This window comes from Zootoca vivipara, chromosome 9 (genome assembly GCF_963506605.1).
Source record: "Zootoca vivipara chromosome 9, rZooViv1.1, whole genome shotgun sequence".
In the NCBI taxonomy this organism is placed as follows: Eukaryota; Metazoa; Chordata; class Lepidosauria; order Squamata; family Lacertidae; genus Zootoca; species Zootoca vivipara.
In genome coordinates, this window is record NC_083284.1 from 16,330,004 (window position 1) to 16,345,879 (window position 15,876).

Below are 15,876 nucleotides of genomic sequence, written 5' to 3' on the forward strand. Positions count from 1 at the left end.
ATCTTGCCAAGTAGTGGAGAGGATCGGTTTTCTTTTCCCATGGCGGAGCAGAGTTCCACTGAACATTCTTGTGGAACGGATTTCACTCTGCTGGAACCTTGGGAGATATATGAAGCCTGGAGATTCAAAATGACTTATCTATCAAATTTCTCCGTCGCAGTATTGCTCACCCTGCTCAGTATGCAGTAACTGTTGCCAGCCCCTTTGTGAATCAGGCGGCGTGGGGGTGTTTTTCAGGAGGTCAGAAAGCACGTTGGATAAAATGGAGGGGGAGGGACCATTGCTCTGTGGTATAGAAGAGAACATGCTCTGAATGCAGAAGGTTTCAGATTCAATCTCCAGGTTTGCTTGTTTTTAAAGATCACGTACCAGGTGGCAGGAAAGACTTCTGTCTGAGACCTTGATGAGCTACTTCCAAGTGACAGTTCTGACCCAGATGGACAAATGGCTTGCCCAGGTATAAGGCAGCTTCCAGTGCCCTTAATAATGAGATGAAGCAGAGAAGGGACGGGCCTGTAGCTCACTGGTAGTGCATCTGCTTTGCCTGCTGAAGGTCCCAGGTTCAATCCCCAGCAGCTCAGGTAGGGCTAGCAAAGGTCCCTGGTGTAAATTATGGAGAGCTGCTTCCAGTCAGTACTGAGCTTGATGGACCCATAGTCTGATTATGTATAAGGCAGCTGAAATCTTGGGGGGGGGGGGGCTTGTGCATGTGCCTTTGAACTAAGAAAGCTTGATTGTAATTTTCTTTCATGATCAAATCAATATTATTTTGGTTCCTTTTTGTGGGGCCCCTGAAAGGTGTGGGGCCCTACTCGGCCTATTTGGTAATCCGGCACTGCTTCCCATCTTCATAGAGAGCTGGGAAAGCGCCCCCCCCAAAAAAAAAACTGGGGAGGAGGGGTTCCAGGTAGATGAGGAAAGCGAGCGCTGGCAATGACCAGGTGACATTCTAAACGGGAGGATGTGGAGATGCAAGTTAATAGGGCTGGGGATTTTGGAACTGCCAGGGCACGAGGCTTACAAACTGCTTCCATTCACAAAGTGTTTTGTAAATTTGAGGCTCTGCTGTATTTGCTACGCTCCCCTTTCAGCCTGACAGCATGTAGTAATCGCGCTTATTTTCGCCGATTTCCTTTTTCGTCATTTTCACAGCTGAATGTGACTACAAAACAATTGAAAAAAGCCGTCTCTCTCGATTCAAAGCTAGACACATTCGTCTCTGTTCCCCCCCCCCTTTTTCCTGGTATATGTTGTACTTGAGGTGTTAAAATCCTCAAGAGACTGAGGTGGAGAAAGCAAGTGTGTGGGGGGGGGAGGGGGATGAGGGGGTGGGAAGAGAGACAGACTAGGGGAGGTTTTTTATCAGCACTTACTTCAAACACTTCCTCTTGCTTATATATAAAAAGGGGATAAAAAGGAAGCATGTTCCAAAACCAGTCCAGGGCTATATGAAAGTGAAATATTAATGGGCTGGGAAAGCTTAGACAGCAGATAACTTCGCACAAAACCGTTTTGGAGGGATTCCACCCTCCTTACAACTCCTTGTGGCATATGAAATTGTGTCTCTGTAGTACCAACGCAATTAAAAACTTCAGGGCTGCAGGATTTGTAATTATGGGGGTAGAATGATGTTGGCCAGTGGGTCATGATAGCAGATCTAATAATCTTTCCATTGGAGAACATCTGTGATTTGAATTGTTTTTCTATTCTTGGAGGAAGCTGAAGGCCAGATTGGCATGGAAGCATTCTGAAGTGCCTTACCATGGGATTCCATTGAATTCCTTTGCAGGAAGCGTTTGGCATAGGACTTAGTTGCAACAGAACCCCTTTTTCTAACCTCCCAATTTCCTCAAGAGAGTGAGATGCAGTAGTAACTACAGGAAGCATGAGACTGTCATTCTGGTGAGACTCCAAAAGATTTCTCCCCCTGGATAAATTCCAGCACTACATTTTATGTATTAAAATCCTCCTACGTGCTACTAGATTTATTCACTAACTCTGCCAATTTCAAGATTGCTGCACTCCGTACTTTGTGGAACTGACTCTGGGTTGTATGCAGCTGAGCCCTATTCAGAGCAGACCTCTTAGTCAATGAACCTAAGTTAGTTAGGTACTTCAGTGTGTCTATTCAGTGTAGGACAAGCATTGAATGTCACCTGTTTTGATGGTCATGACCCTGGGGTCGTATTCTCCTTCTTTAGAGGATGAGCGTTTGGAATCAGAAGGGAAATTGCACCCAAGACCAACCCCGGAAGTACTTCCAGAAGATGAGTCCACAGTGCCAGTGCTCTTCTAGTCCAAGGATGTCATAGAGTCATAGAACTGTATAGAGTAGGAAGGGACCACAAGGGCCATCTAGTCCAACCTGCTGCAATGCAGGAATCTTTTGCCCAATGTGGGGCTCAAACCCATGACCCTGAGGTTAAGAGTCTCAAGCTCTACCAGCTGTCACATGGCCACCCTTTGACTCTCTCCCGGAAGCCCCAGTACAGCCAAAGTTTCCCCTGCTCTGTCAGAGTAAAGGACTCCTGGAGCAAGGCTGGGCCTCTTAAACCAAAGAGGCATCTTTCAGTGAAGGTGGGACTTGCAACTGGGACAGAGCTACTGTGCTCTGTCTAAGGCTACTGCAACATCAGTGTGGTGCTTGCCTTGAGGGGTGAGCTGCACTCGCATCAGAACACTGACATCACTTTCACCTGCAGATGTCACATATGAAAATATTATAATGGGAAGTGATCATTACCCCCCCCCCAATAGAGAATATAGCAACTTAGTGTTCTGGCGAAGCCAATTAAGGAATGGGTGCATTTTTGTCTTAGTGAAATTATTGGATTGGTCTGGCACTGGAGGATCTTGGGGCTATTTCAGAATGCATGGCATCTGTAAATATAGTTCAAAGTGGTAATTGGCTGGAAGGCTGCCACTGAGGTTAATTTGGGTAAGGGTTTGACAGAAACAATAGTCTGGCAGATATAAAATATTGGATTTGAAGTGATGCAGCAATAAAACTGTTGGCACTTTTTCAAAGCTAAGCAGGCTCTGATATGGTTTCACATTGGATGGGGGACTGAATATTGCGATTTCTGCATTGCAGGTGGGTTGGACTAGATGATCATCAGGGGTCCTTTCAGCTCCATGATTCTAGGGTATGGATTCAAAGCTTTTCTATTCAGCTCCACTGTGTCTTTACTCAAAGTTCTTCCATCTGTAAAATGGGAATAATGCCTAGTTACATTCATAGAGTAGTGAAGGTAGGTGAATAAGATAATGATGGAGCAGTTTTGCAACTGAGGTTATCAGAAACGGAGACTACAAGACAACCCCCAGTGGACATTCAAACACAAGGTCTAAAGAGACTAGTGGTCTACATCAGGGGTGGGGCTCTAAATCTGACTGGTGTGCCAGAGACAGACCCTTAACCTCACTCAACTGGCAGTCCACATTTGACAAGTGGGCAGGGCCACACACCTGTCAATCACCTGACATTGTAATGAAGTCAGGTGACCTGCTTCTGCCTACATGTTTTGTAATCGATAGTGGTGTCTGCCCTGTGGAATGCCCTCCCTTCAGATGTCAAGGGAATAAACAACTATCTGACTTTTAGAAGACATCTGAAGGTCCAACAGCCAGCTGGGACTTGCAAAAGCCAGTGGACATAACTTTGCAAGCTTTGATGATCATCGGTGCCTGCAAACTCTCTTTTTGCCCAGCTGCATGCATCTTTACCTGCCCCACACCAGGTGTGACAGCTGTATGCCAGGTGGGCATGACTTGCATGAAACATCTTGTGGGCCAAATGGGGAGGCCAGGTAGGAGTTTATCCCCACTGCTGGTCTCCACTGATGGGCAGTGTCTTTCCAGGGTTTCCAGTGTGAGTCTTCCCCAGCCCTACTTGGAGATTCCAAGGGTTGAACCACTGAGCTGTTCCTGATATGCACTACTAAGTTTGTCTAAAAACCGTCGCTTGTAGACCACAGTTAGGATAGCATCCAGGCTACCTTCATGACCCCTCAGCCTTGCTTGCCAACCCCCAGAACTATCATTGAAGTACCTGGCTACTTTATGGTATTCTGGAGTTCAGGGTCGGCTGCTTACTCGATGGCTTTTCCATTTTCCACAGCAGCAATAACTCAAGCTCCCTTTCGTGCGCCATTGTCATTGAGATGTGCTCAATTCTGTTTCCTTTGGCTTCCCTGACTTCATGACATGACGTGTGAAATGCAGCATGCATAAGCAGCTAGAAGTCGCATGCACAGTGCTGGGTTTGCAGTCGGCCGGTTTCATCCATATACATCAGCAAGGGCCTGTAACGCTGGGGTAATGGAAGCTATAGATGTATATTATACACACAATTGAATAAATAACAGCTTAGCTATTCACTAGTTAAATTTGGGGCCATGCATATGTATTGCTTCTCGCCTGCCTGTCGTACTACATGTCAGAGTGTATCGCTCAGATACGGCAAGCCCGCATGCTCCGTATGAGTGGCAAGCCTAGCAAGATTTCCCTTTTGGATTGTAACAAAATACTTGTGCTTTATGTAGGAGGCTATTGCTTTTATCAGAGCCGTCATCTGTCCTACACATGATAGTCAGTTCATAATAAAGCCTGAGGATTGGGTATGAGAAAGAAAGACTTGTAGGCTGAGATAGAGGAAGCACCACAGCATGCGCAAAGAGGACATCCTGGGGGGAAACGCAAGGGAGAAATTGCAAAAATATCTACATTAAAATCTCCCTGTCTGCATTGTGCGGGTTTTTTTTCCATAGCAAAAATTAATTTAGATGGAGGAAAACTGAATAAGCTGCTGTGTAAGAATTGCAAGAATAAATGGAGTTCAACACACACAATCACCTATCAATGATTTGTCTGTAAATATCTGTACTTCTTTATTTTTTAACCTTGCTCTAGACGTTGGAGCATCTTAAGATGGAGACAATGACCAAATGCAGTTGAATTAAAATCCCAGAGTCCTTCACCAAGCGCACATTAGCAATGTCATTCAGGGAAGAAGTTAAGGACATAGGAACTTAGTAAAATAAAAAAATTCCTTCAGTAGCACCTTAAAGACCAACTAAGTTTTTATTTTGGTATGAGCTTTCGTGTGCATGCACACTTCTTCAGATACAGTGAAATGGAAGTTTCCAGGCACTTATGTAGAGAAGGGGTGGGGAGGGGTGGGGATGGGGAGGGGGGATCACTCAGAAGGGTGGTGGAAATGGGTGATTGACTGACTGATAGCTGTTGATGACCGCAAACGACTGCAAATGGTTTTGCATGAAAAAGCAAGGGTTGAGATGGCTGAAGATCGCTTATCATGTATAATGAGATAAGAACCCGATATCTCTGTTCAAACCAGGTCCCTCCATGGTTTTGAGCTTGGTGATAAGTTGCAATTCAGCAACTTCTCTTTCCAGTCTATTTCTGAAATTCTTTTGTAGTAAGAATTTCAGAAATAGACTGGAAAGAGAAGTTGCTGAATTGCAACTTATCACCAAGCTCAAAACCATGGAGGGACCTGGTTTGAACAGAGATATCGGGTTCTTATCTCATTATACATGATAAGCGATCTTCAGCCATCTCAACCCTTGCTTTTTCATGCAAAACCATTTGCAGTCGTTTGCGGTCATCAACAGCTATCAGTCAGTCAATCACCCATTTCCACCACCCTTCTGAGTGATCCCCCCTCCCCATCCCCACCCCTCCCCACCCCTTCTCTACATAAGTGCCTGGAAACTTCCATTTCACTGTATCTGAAGAAGTGTGCATGCACACGAAAGCTCATACCAAAATAAAAACTTAGTTGGTCTTTAAGGTGCTACTGAAGGAATTTTTTTATTTTACTTCGATCCAGACCAACACGGCTACCTACCTGTAATAGGAACTTAGGAAACTGTATTGTATCAGGATGTTGGTTTATCTAGCTCAGTATTGCCTGAACTGACTGGCAGCAACTCTCCAGGGTTTTAGGCAGGGCACATCCCAAGCTCTACCTGGAGATGCAAGGGGTTGAACCTGGGAACTTTTGCGTGCAAAGCAGGCGCTCTGCCAGTGAGCTACACCCTTTCTAAGTCTGGTTGAAGCTTCTTGTCTTGGTGAGACAAATTCATGAGTACGAACGCACAGCACTAGTTTTGATGTGCTTTGAAAACCTGTGAAACCTGTAAATCACATACAAGAGTGGGCCCCCCAAAAATGATGGTGCACATTGTGGGTCAGTGATGCCTCATAACGAACCATTTTTGTTCTCTTGCCTGTCTCCAGATCTTGAGCCTAGGTAGGGTGGGGATGTCTCTTTCCTGAAACCTTGGAGAGATGTTGCTATGATAATGAGCTCCGAAGACGGACCAATGGTCTGACAGGAATGTGCTGGCTGTGACACTTGTTCAGTTGCTTCCAGTCAATGGGAATGCTTCTGTTGTCTTCAGCAAAGGAGAGGTTTCAGCCTTGGAATCTCCCCTCTATTAATCATTCTGCATTATGCAGCCACCTGTTAAAAGCAGAATCAATCGTCGTCCCTTTGCAAGCCATTTGTTACTGACTCCACCATAGGTTAATGATTGCCAAAAGAAAAAGAGGAAAATCGTTTCTTTCTCCTTTTTTTTGGGGGGGGGGAATGAGGCAGTAAAAGAGTCTGGGATGATGAACAGACTGTTGTGTCTCGGGGAAACAATGGAAGCAGCCTGCCAGTCCGGTTCAGAGTCCAGAATTGTGTTATTTCTAATCGCTGTCATACCATTTGCGTGTGTGTGTGTGTGCGCGCGCGCGCTCAGTGTTCCACGCGATAAGAACATCGATTGAGGTAATTCATCTTCGAGTCATGGGAGACAATATGAAGGCTTTAGATAAGGGTGTGCTGTGCACATACAAGAATGCATGCTGGTCCAGAAGCATAAGATGTTCAAAGATTTTTGGTGCATTGGCACAGAGAGAACCTTTTCAATGGCACATTGTGTCTGCCCTGCTGCAGGAGCTGGAGGCAATATTTGCCTGGCATCAACTTGAAATGTCAAGCAGCTACTTTATCAGTGTGTGTACAAGTTTCTGAAATGTAGTGAATTTGTATCTAATACTGCAGCGTGCCTGCCAGCAGTACCTGTGCAGCTGGCTTGCTGTATAATCCAACTGAAGCAGACCTCAAATGATAACTAATGTGTACTGAATTTTGGCAGTGCGATGCTATTATGTTTCCATAGACATGCAAGCCTGGTTCGGATGTGGCACTGTACCATAGTTTAGTGTTACATGAACGAGCCTGCAAAAGCATTGGGCTTGTATACTGCTCTCTTCTTTCTCCTCCTTCACTATTGTCCCAAGGAGGAGATAGGAAGTTTGCTTTTGGGGATGGTGGTGTGGGGTTGAACATTAAACATAGCTTATTGTCACATCCAAGAAAGACAAAACTGTCTGGCTTAGGAGTGGAAAACATTTTTTTTCAGCCCAAAGGCTGCATTTCCTACTGGGAACCACTTGCCAGAGGTGAGTGGGGCCATTCATGTAAATTGTGTGTTTGTACAGTAGGCTAGTTTCTACACACTCGCACATCTGTCTTCATCCAGGGAAGCAAGAGGCAAGAGTTCAGGGATACTTTTCAGCCAGTCAAAACACTCAAGGAGGGTGCAAAAGAGAATCAGTAGGTTGCATGTGGCTTTTGGAGTGTCCTGACCAGTGCTGTAAGACAGAGGTGTGGACCCTTAGGCCTCTGGGGCAATTGTGGCCCACCAAACAACTCCTTTTGGTCTGCCAGGCCATTTTGGGAAGCCCAGGCCAACCCAACCTACACCTGAAATCATGTGCAAAGGAATGGTTTAAAAGAAACAATTGAGAGCTTAAAGTAGGCTCCCAATGGTTCCGTTGCCAGAGCAAGGTGCACTCCCACCTGCCCATTGAAAATGTTCCTTGATTGACGAGGGGGAAGCAGCAGCCATTCAGTGGAGGCTGCTTCTCCCTGCCAGTGCTGCTCCTTAAACCTCTGGTCTCCAAAGGGCTTTCAGAAAGCCCTGCACAGCATTTTGAACCTCTGGTTTTCAGAGGTTTAAAGCAGGGGTCAGCAAACTTCTTCAGCAGGGGGCCGGTCCACTGTCCCTCAGACCTTGTGGGGGCCGAACTATATTTTTTTGGGGGGGGAATGAATCAAATTCCTATGCCCCACAAATAACCCAGAAATGCATTTTAAATAAAAGGACACATTCTACTCATGTAAAAACACCAGGCAGGCCCCCACAAATAATCCAGAGATGTATTTTAAATAAAAGGACACATTCTACTCATGTAGAAGGCGATTGGGCCGCATCTGGCCCCCGGGCCTTAGTTTGGGGACCCTGGTTTAAAGCAACAGCACAGAAATCCCTTTGTAAGTGGCCTTGTGCTACTCTTTTATTCCTCCTAGGGTCTACATGAACCAAGAAATAGCGCTGAAACAAGCCCCAGGATCTTCTGTTACATGCAAGTGTTCTGTTGCAGATGCCTGGGAATTTGCCGGCGAACCACCTGATGTGGAAAGAGTTCCCTGAACATAAGTCTGGAAAAAGTAACCACCCTGTTAAAGCATTTGGCATCCTGACAAGCAAATCAGTACATAGCTTTTCTTGCCAGCATAGCACTTAAGCATGCAGATATAATTTTGCAGGATTGAGTTTTGCATCCCCTATGATCTTATATTTTGCTGTTTTATGATTGGAGAGTTGGAGGGAACTAAGGAAGAAACTCACCCCACCCCCATGCGCAGGAGCAAGATTAATTAAACCTACATTCTTTCTGACAGATAGGTATCCAAACTAATTTTAAAAACTTGCTGTGTCTGAGGTCCCAGAATCTTTCCCAATAGTATTTTTCAATTTGCAGCCTGTTCTTATGGGTAGAACTTTTCTCCCTGATATTATTTAATCTGAATCTTTCCCCCCCTGCCGTTTAAGCTCATTACTGCCTTTCCTATCCTCAGTAGCGATACTGAGCAACTGGTTACCTTCCTACTTATCACAGCCTGATACATATTTGAAAACATCTGTCATGCCTCCCTAATGCAATCTCTCCTTAAGACGGAACTCTAAACAGATCTTTAAATATGGTAGTTTTCTCTCTGCCATTTGGGCCTGCTCGGAGATGTGTGCTGCTCTTGGCTTCAGACAAACAAACTCAGTTCTGTGTCAAGAAAAAGCAGGATTCTGTGGTTTCTTACTGAGGATGAAAGAGGAGAGTGCAAAATATGGTCTGAAGCTCAACATAAAAAAAAAACTAAGATCATGGCCACTGGTCCCATCACCTCCTGGCAAATAGAAGGGGAAGAAATGGAGGCACTGAGAGAGTCTACTTTCTTGGGTTTGACAGTAGTCATGAAATTTAAAGACGTCTGCTTCTTGGGAGAAAGGCAATGACAAACCTAGACAGCATCTTAAAAAGCAGAGACATCACCTTGGCGACAAAGGTCTGTATAGTTTTCCCAGTATTGATGTATGGAAGTGAGAGCTGGACCATAAAGAAGGCTGATCACCAAAGAATTGATGCTTTTGAATTAGGGGCCTGGAGGAGACTCATGAGAGTCCCATGGACTGCAAGAAGATCAAACCTATCCATTCTTAAGGAAATCAGCCCTGAGTGCTCACTGGAAGGACAGATCCTGAAGCTAAGGCTCCAGTATTTTGGCCACTTCATGAGAAGATAATACTCCCTGGAAAAGACCCTGATGTTGGGAAAGATGGAGGGCACAAGGAAAAGGGGACGACAGAGGACGAGATGGTTGGACAGTGTTCTCGAAGCCACCCACATGAGTCTGACCAAACTTCGGGAGGCAGTGGAAGACATGAGTGTCTGGCGTGCTCTGGTCCATGTGGGTCACAAAGAGTCGGACACGACTAAACGACTAAACAACAAGTGTCCTGCATAATATAATGTGGATTTAACAAATATAGGTGAAATTATTCAACCAGAATAATTTAGGTTTGTTGCTGTTACTCAGAAGTGAGGAATATGGAGCAATTCAGCAGCCTTCTGAAATGTTTGGGTCTGGTCAGCACTTGGATAGGAGACTACCTTGGAATACTCTGTGTGGTGCCTTTAACTCCATACCAGGAGAATGGTGGCATCGATAAAGAATGCAGGCCTGCCAAGTTCCACCTCCAATGATTGGAAATCCTTCTCACTTCCCTCCACCGGACATTGCATGTTCATATACAAGTGGCGACCATTTTGCATGAGGATTGTGTTATTGGCCCCTGTATGCATGCATAAACCCACCCCACCCTGTTGCACCCCATTCCACCCCTGTTCTGCCCTCTTCCGGGTCCAAAAGGACCTGCACATCGGCGGCTGTGCTGCCTGTACCATAAAGTTTATTTTTTGTATCCATATGGGCTAGAAACCTACTTGTAAAAAAGCCACTGAACTATGGCAGATATGAGTATCTGCATTGCTTGGGTGCAATATACACAGCTATTTTCATAATAACATCCAGCTGTGGATGTAGCCTATCTTGATTTCAGCAAGGCCTTTGACAAGGTGCCCCATGATATTCTTGTAAAGAAGCTGGTAAAATGTGGGCTAGACAATGCTACCATTCAGTGGATTTGTAACTGGCTTACTGACCGAACCCAAAGGGTGCTCATCAGTGGCTCCTCCTCATCCTGGAGAGTAGTGACTAGTGGGGTGCCACAGGGTTCTGTCTTGGGCCCAGTCTTGTTCAACATCTTTATCAATGACTTGGATGATGGGCTTGAGGGCATCCTGAGCAAGTTTGCAGATGACACCAAATTGGGAGGGGTGGCTAACACCCCAGAGGACAGGATCACACTTCAGAATGACCTTAACAGATTAGACAACTGGGCCAAAGCAAACAAGATGAATTTTAACAAGGAGAAATGTAAAGTACTACACTTGGGCAAAAAAAATGAAAGGCACAAATACAGGATGGGAGACACCTGGCTTGAGAGCAGTACATGTGAAAAGGATCTAGGAGTCTTGGTAGACCACAAACTTGACATGAGTCAGCAGTGTGATGCAGCAGCTAAAAAAGCCAATGCAATTCTGGGCTGCATCAATAGGAGTATAGCATCTAGATCAAGGGAAGTAATAGTACCACTGTATTCTGCTCTGGTCAGACCTCACCTGGAGTACTGTGTCCAGTTCTGGGCACCACAGTTCAAGAAGGATACTGATAAGCTGGAACGTGTCCAGAAGAGGGCAACCAAAATGGTCAAAGGCCTGGAAATGATGCCTTATGAGGAACGGCTTAGGGAGCTGGGTATGTTTAGCCTGGAGAAGAGAAGGTTAAGGGGTGATATGATAACCATGTTCAAATATATAAAAGGATGTCATATAGAGGAGGGAGAAAGGTTGTTTTCTGCTGCTCCAGAGAAGCGGACACGGAGCAATGGATTCAAACTACAAGAAAGAAAATTCCACCTAAACATTAGGAAGAACTTCCTGACAGTAAGAGCTGTTCGGCAGTGGAATTTGCTGCCAAGGAGTGTGGTGGAGTCTCCTTCTTTGGAGGTCTTTAAGCAGAGGCTTGACAGCCATCTGTCAGGAATGCTTTGATGGTGTTTCCTGCTTGGCAGGGGGTTGGACTGGATGGCCCTTGTGGTCTCTTCCAACTCTATGATTCTATGATCACCAGTATGCATTGGCCTGGGGAATTCTCAGGTTCTTTACCTACATGTTTGATTCCCCGTCAGCTCTTTGCTTTCAGTTAAGTCTTCAGTGCTCTCCCACTTTCCTTCATTTGCTATTTTGAAAATGGAAAATTTGCAAGAGGGAACAGAGGGTTCTATCCAGTGGTGGTTTTGCACTAGTAGAAGCACTTTCCCGAGGTAAGGCAGGCTATTAAAGATCCACTCACTGTGTCATAACTCTCCTCCCACTCCCAGATGAGCAGTCAGAAAAAATGTTTTGTAAACTGGAAGAGAGTTTGTCTTCTCCTTCCCTCTCGCAGGGCACCAGAGTGCCACACAGCAAGTGAGCATTAATGCATTTTTGTGAAGTTGCTAGCTTTTATGGATTTGTTTGCAAGGCTAGTAAATTGTGTATGGAGGCATATGCAGTTCTCTGAATAATGTGAGAAGCAGCTGGCCTAGTCAAACTCTTGTACAAAAGACAGAGAAAGGAAGCTCTGAATCGGGGGACTTTAGAGTGCAGGTTGCTTGTTTAGCTGGAGGAAGGAAAGGTTTTAAGTTTGCTCCTGCATTTTTCTGGAAGGGCTGGTATGTGTCCCAGCACAGCTCCGCTTGCAGCCAGGCCTGTTTTGCTTCCAGAATTTCAATGGCTGGCTTCCAAGTCTACTCAACGCACACACACACACACACCCGTCTCAATACAGCAAGTGGCAGATGGGCAGCATGGAAGATAGGAGTTGACACTACTGTACTGCAGGCTCGTGTCTGCAACCATCCTGCACCAATTAAGAACTCTCTGAAACCCAGAACAGTTTTCTTTTCTTTTTGCAGTGTATTTTCTGACTGAGAGTATGGAAAGAGATTCAGCATTCATGCCCTGGAGAAAACAGGGATAATAAGTAAATAAAAATTTATTTATTTTTTTAAGATGCAGTTGTAATTGTAAATGCAGGTGTTTTTATACGTATTGAGCTGCATCACTGGTAAGGTACCAATGTCACATTCACACCATACATTTAAAGTGATTTAAAGTGCTAAGTGATACCACTTAAAACAGCCATGGCTTCCCCTAATTAATTCTGAGCACTGTAGTTTGCTAAGGACACTGAGAGTTGTTAGGACACTCCTATTCCTCTTCCAGAGTTACAATTCCTAGAGTGGTTTAGCAATCAAACCCTCTTCCCACAGAGCTCTGAGAAGGGAATAGGGGTCTCCTAACATCTCTCAGCACCCTTAACAAACTACATCTCCCAGGTTTCTTTGTGGGGAATCCAGGATTATTTAAAGTGGTATCACTTATCACTTTAAATCACAGAACTGTCAAGTGGGAAGGCACCACTAGGGCTGTCTAGCCCAGGCATAGGCAACCTTGGCTCTCCAGATGTGTTGGAACTACAACTCCCATGATCCCTGACCACTGGCCCTGTTAGCTAGGGATCATGGGAGTTGTAGTTCCAAAACACCTGGAGAGCCAATGTTGCCTTTGCCTAGTCTAGCCGAACCGTGTGCAATGCAGGAATTATCTCTTGCCCAGTATGGGTATCCAACCAATGACCCTGAGATTAAGAGTCTACTGACTGTTATGCATGGTGTGGCTGCTGACCAGCAAAGAATTGTACTGCCTGCCTATTAGCTACCAGGCCATGTGTAAGGTGCCAATGCTGGTGTACAGTACAAAGCTGTATGCAGCTCAGGACCAGTATCAGCTCACCCTGTATATATCCAGTTGATCATTGTGCAGTGCAGGAATGTGCCTCCTTCACATCCCATTTCACAGGGGAGTCCATTCTGTACAGTGTAGGAATCAGACTGTGAGAGAATTGAACCTTTAATGAGTATTCCCATTATATATTGTTCAGTCGCTGTCTTGATTGTCTTTTTAGTACCTATTGAAAACCTTCCTCTTTCAACAAACCTTTAAAGTGGAGATCTTTATCTGAATTGGATTAGAAACTGTATTTACATGTGTTTTACTGACTATGATTTTATTGCTAAATTGCTTCAGGACTTACTGAAGTTTTCAGAAACAGCCCAAAGTGCAAAATATTGCAGGAATCCAAGGGAGAAGTTAGTTTCCTCTGCTTTAGCGCAAACCACAGTTTGCTGTTGCACCAAAAGCGGCAAACTGTGGTTTATATTGTCTAAGCCGGGATTGTCCTCTAGCTTCAAAATGTTTGGAGGCAAAAATATAGCAACCTGTGATTAACTGGTTTGTATGTAATGGCAAGCCGTGGCTTGCACTACAATGGAAGTACCGGTAACAAACTGAAGTGGTGTGTGGCATGAGGTAGGTGGAATAAAGAGCATATGAGGACAAGTCTTATTCTATTAGCTCAAGCTATGGTATGATGCTATATCTGAACTGAGCTGCTAAGTGACTATGCTCTTCAGGACCAGACAATCCCCAAAATGAACAATATCATTGCAAAATAGCATTTTCTTCCAAACAGCTTTTGTTTTGCATCTTGCACAACTTGGCAAACCGAAAGGATACAGCTTTTCCAAGAAGTTCTAAGTCATCAGAAAAAGATATGAGGAAATTAAAGGATAATCATATAATGGTGTGTGTGTGTGTGTGTGTGTGTGTGTGTTCTAATGAAACAGAAAACTTTATAACCACAAGACTACATCCAAAACTGGAAATGTTGACTGTTAGGGTAGCAAGTTTGGTAATGAGGCCAAGGAAAAATGTTTAATTATAAATAAGAGAAGTGCCTTAATCCTTTTAACCACTTTTAAGTGTGGAGCAATTAAGATGATAGTCAAATATCTCCAAACAAATAATGATGGTCATTTTTTTGAACGTACGACCAATTCAGAAGCCAGTGAAGCTTGAGCAATTAAGTCAATTGGCACATTGCACCGCAGCTCACTCATTTAGAAATAAGCTCCATAGAAATCAGCAAAATTTACTTCCACCTAGATGTGCTTGGGACTCTAGTCTGATTGATTTTGTGCCTGTGAAGTTTAAGGACAAAATTTGGATTTTAAGGTGGCATATCCTGCATGTAGGGTTTCGCAAATAACCCACTATTTTACTACAGCTGGCCTGACTGCCAATAAACGCTTCATCTCCTTCTGTTCTCGCATCACTGGTCCTGTTTTAAATGACCGAGCAGAATTTTCAGCTGTCTTCCCAGGACTGCTTGGTACAAACTGGTTGCTCTCCAACCCTTGCTTTGCAGATTTCTTGAGACACTTTCCACTTTTAATTCATGTGAGGTGCTGGCTAGAGAGGTAAAATTTCTTGAAATTAAGAAGCTCTAGGATGTTGCTGTTGTTATTTAAAGGGACTTTTTTTTAAGGTAGATATATATGCAGTGCTTATTTACGTTATTAAACCTAAACTTGTTTTGTTGCTTTTAACAACATAAAATCCTGGGTCCTCAACCTTTTCATGTTATGGGGTACATATGAAAAAATCTGTTGATGCATCACAAAATAGAACCATTTCACAAAAGAAAAAATGACAATGTTCAGTATCCTCCCTACTGGCATCTCTAGGTAGGACTGGGAGAGACCTCTGTCTGGAACTCTGTAGAGCCTCTCCCAACCTTTAGACTGTGCAGTAGGCCTACTGAGCTATATGAACAAATGGTCTGAGACAACACTCCTTGTTCGTAAGAGGAGCAAAGATCCATCTATTGGCTGCTACCTCCCGCCAATCTTGTGGTAGTGAAGAAATCCATTGTATGAAGAATTCATGTTGTTTTTCCTGGCCTGAATCAAGTGTAATGCCAAGTTCTGATGCTGAGTGTTCTCCTGTGTTCTCCTGCAGTAGAGGATTGGTAATACAGTAGTAGACAATTTAATTTTCCCAAGGTCATTTGCCTGATCTTCTCTTTTAAGAATGTCTGATGAGCTGCTGAGGAGTCCTAAGAACTGTATTGGAAGATTATTTGCTGTAGCGTATTCTAATTACTAAGTTAAATTTTTAGCCTTCTGTTTCAGATTTATAGGACCCCCCACATGCCTGACATTTAATGAAAGAAAATGAGCACACTTGTGTTCAGCAACATATCTAAGACTCTGCCTTGTTCCTGTGTCCTGTTATTAATTTCGACCACCAGCGTGAAATATTTGCACATCTCTCTTAGCCATTGGGTAGCTGCAGAAAAATGGTTCCTGCATAGATAAGCTTTGCACTGTTGCAGTCATCACATTATTTCTTCCTGTTCTACCAGCGCTGCAACTCATATGTTGTCATTGGTACTGGCAATGGGATTGGTCCTTGCATTTGTTAGAACTCTGCTGTGGAGTCCAAAAGTGG

At 44.3% G+C, this 15,876-nt stretch overlaps 1 protein-coding gene across 4 annotated transcripts in view; it reads left to right on the top strand.

Moving 5' to 3' along the window:
* Positions 1-15,876, top strand: part of CCSER1 (coiled-coil serine rich protein 1) — a 706,782-nt gene that overhangs the window by 2,140 nt on the left and 688,766 nt on the right. The window contains exon 1 of one of the 4 annotated variants that reach the window (XM_060278448.1): positions 11,446-11,949. The exons of the other annotated variants lie outside the window; for them this stretch is intronic. The gene's annotated coding sequence lies outside the window, so the exon portion shown is untranslated. Of the gene's footprint in view, positions 1-11,445; positions 11,950-15,876 lie in introns of those variants that run through there. 4 annotated transcript variants of the gene reach the window in all.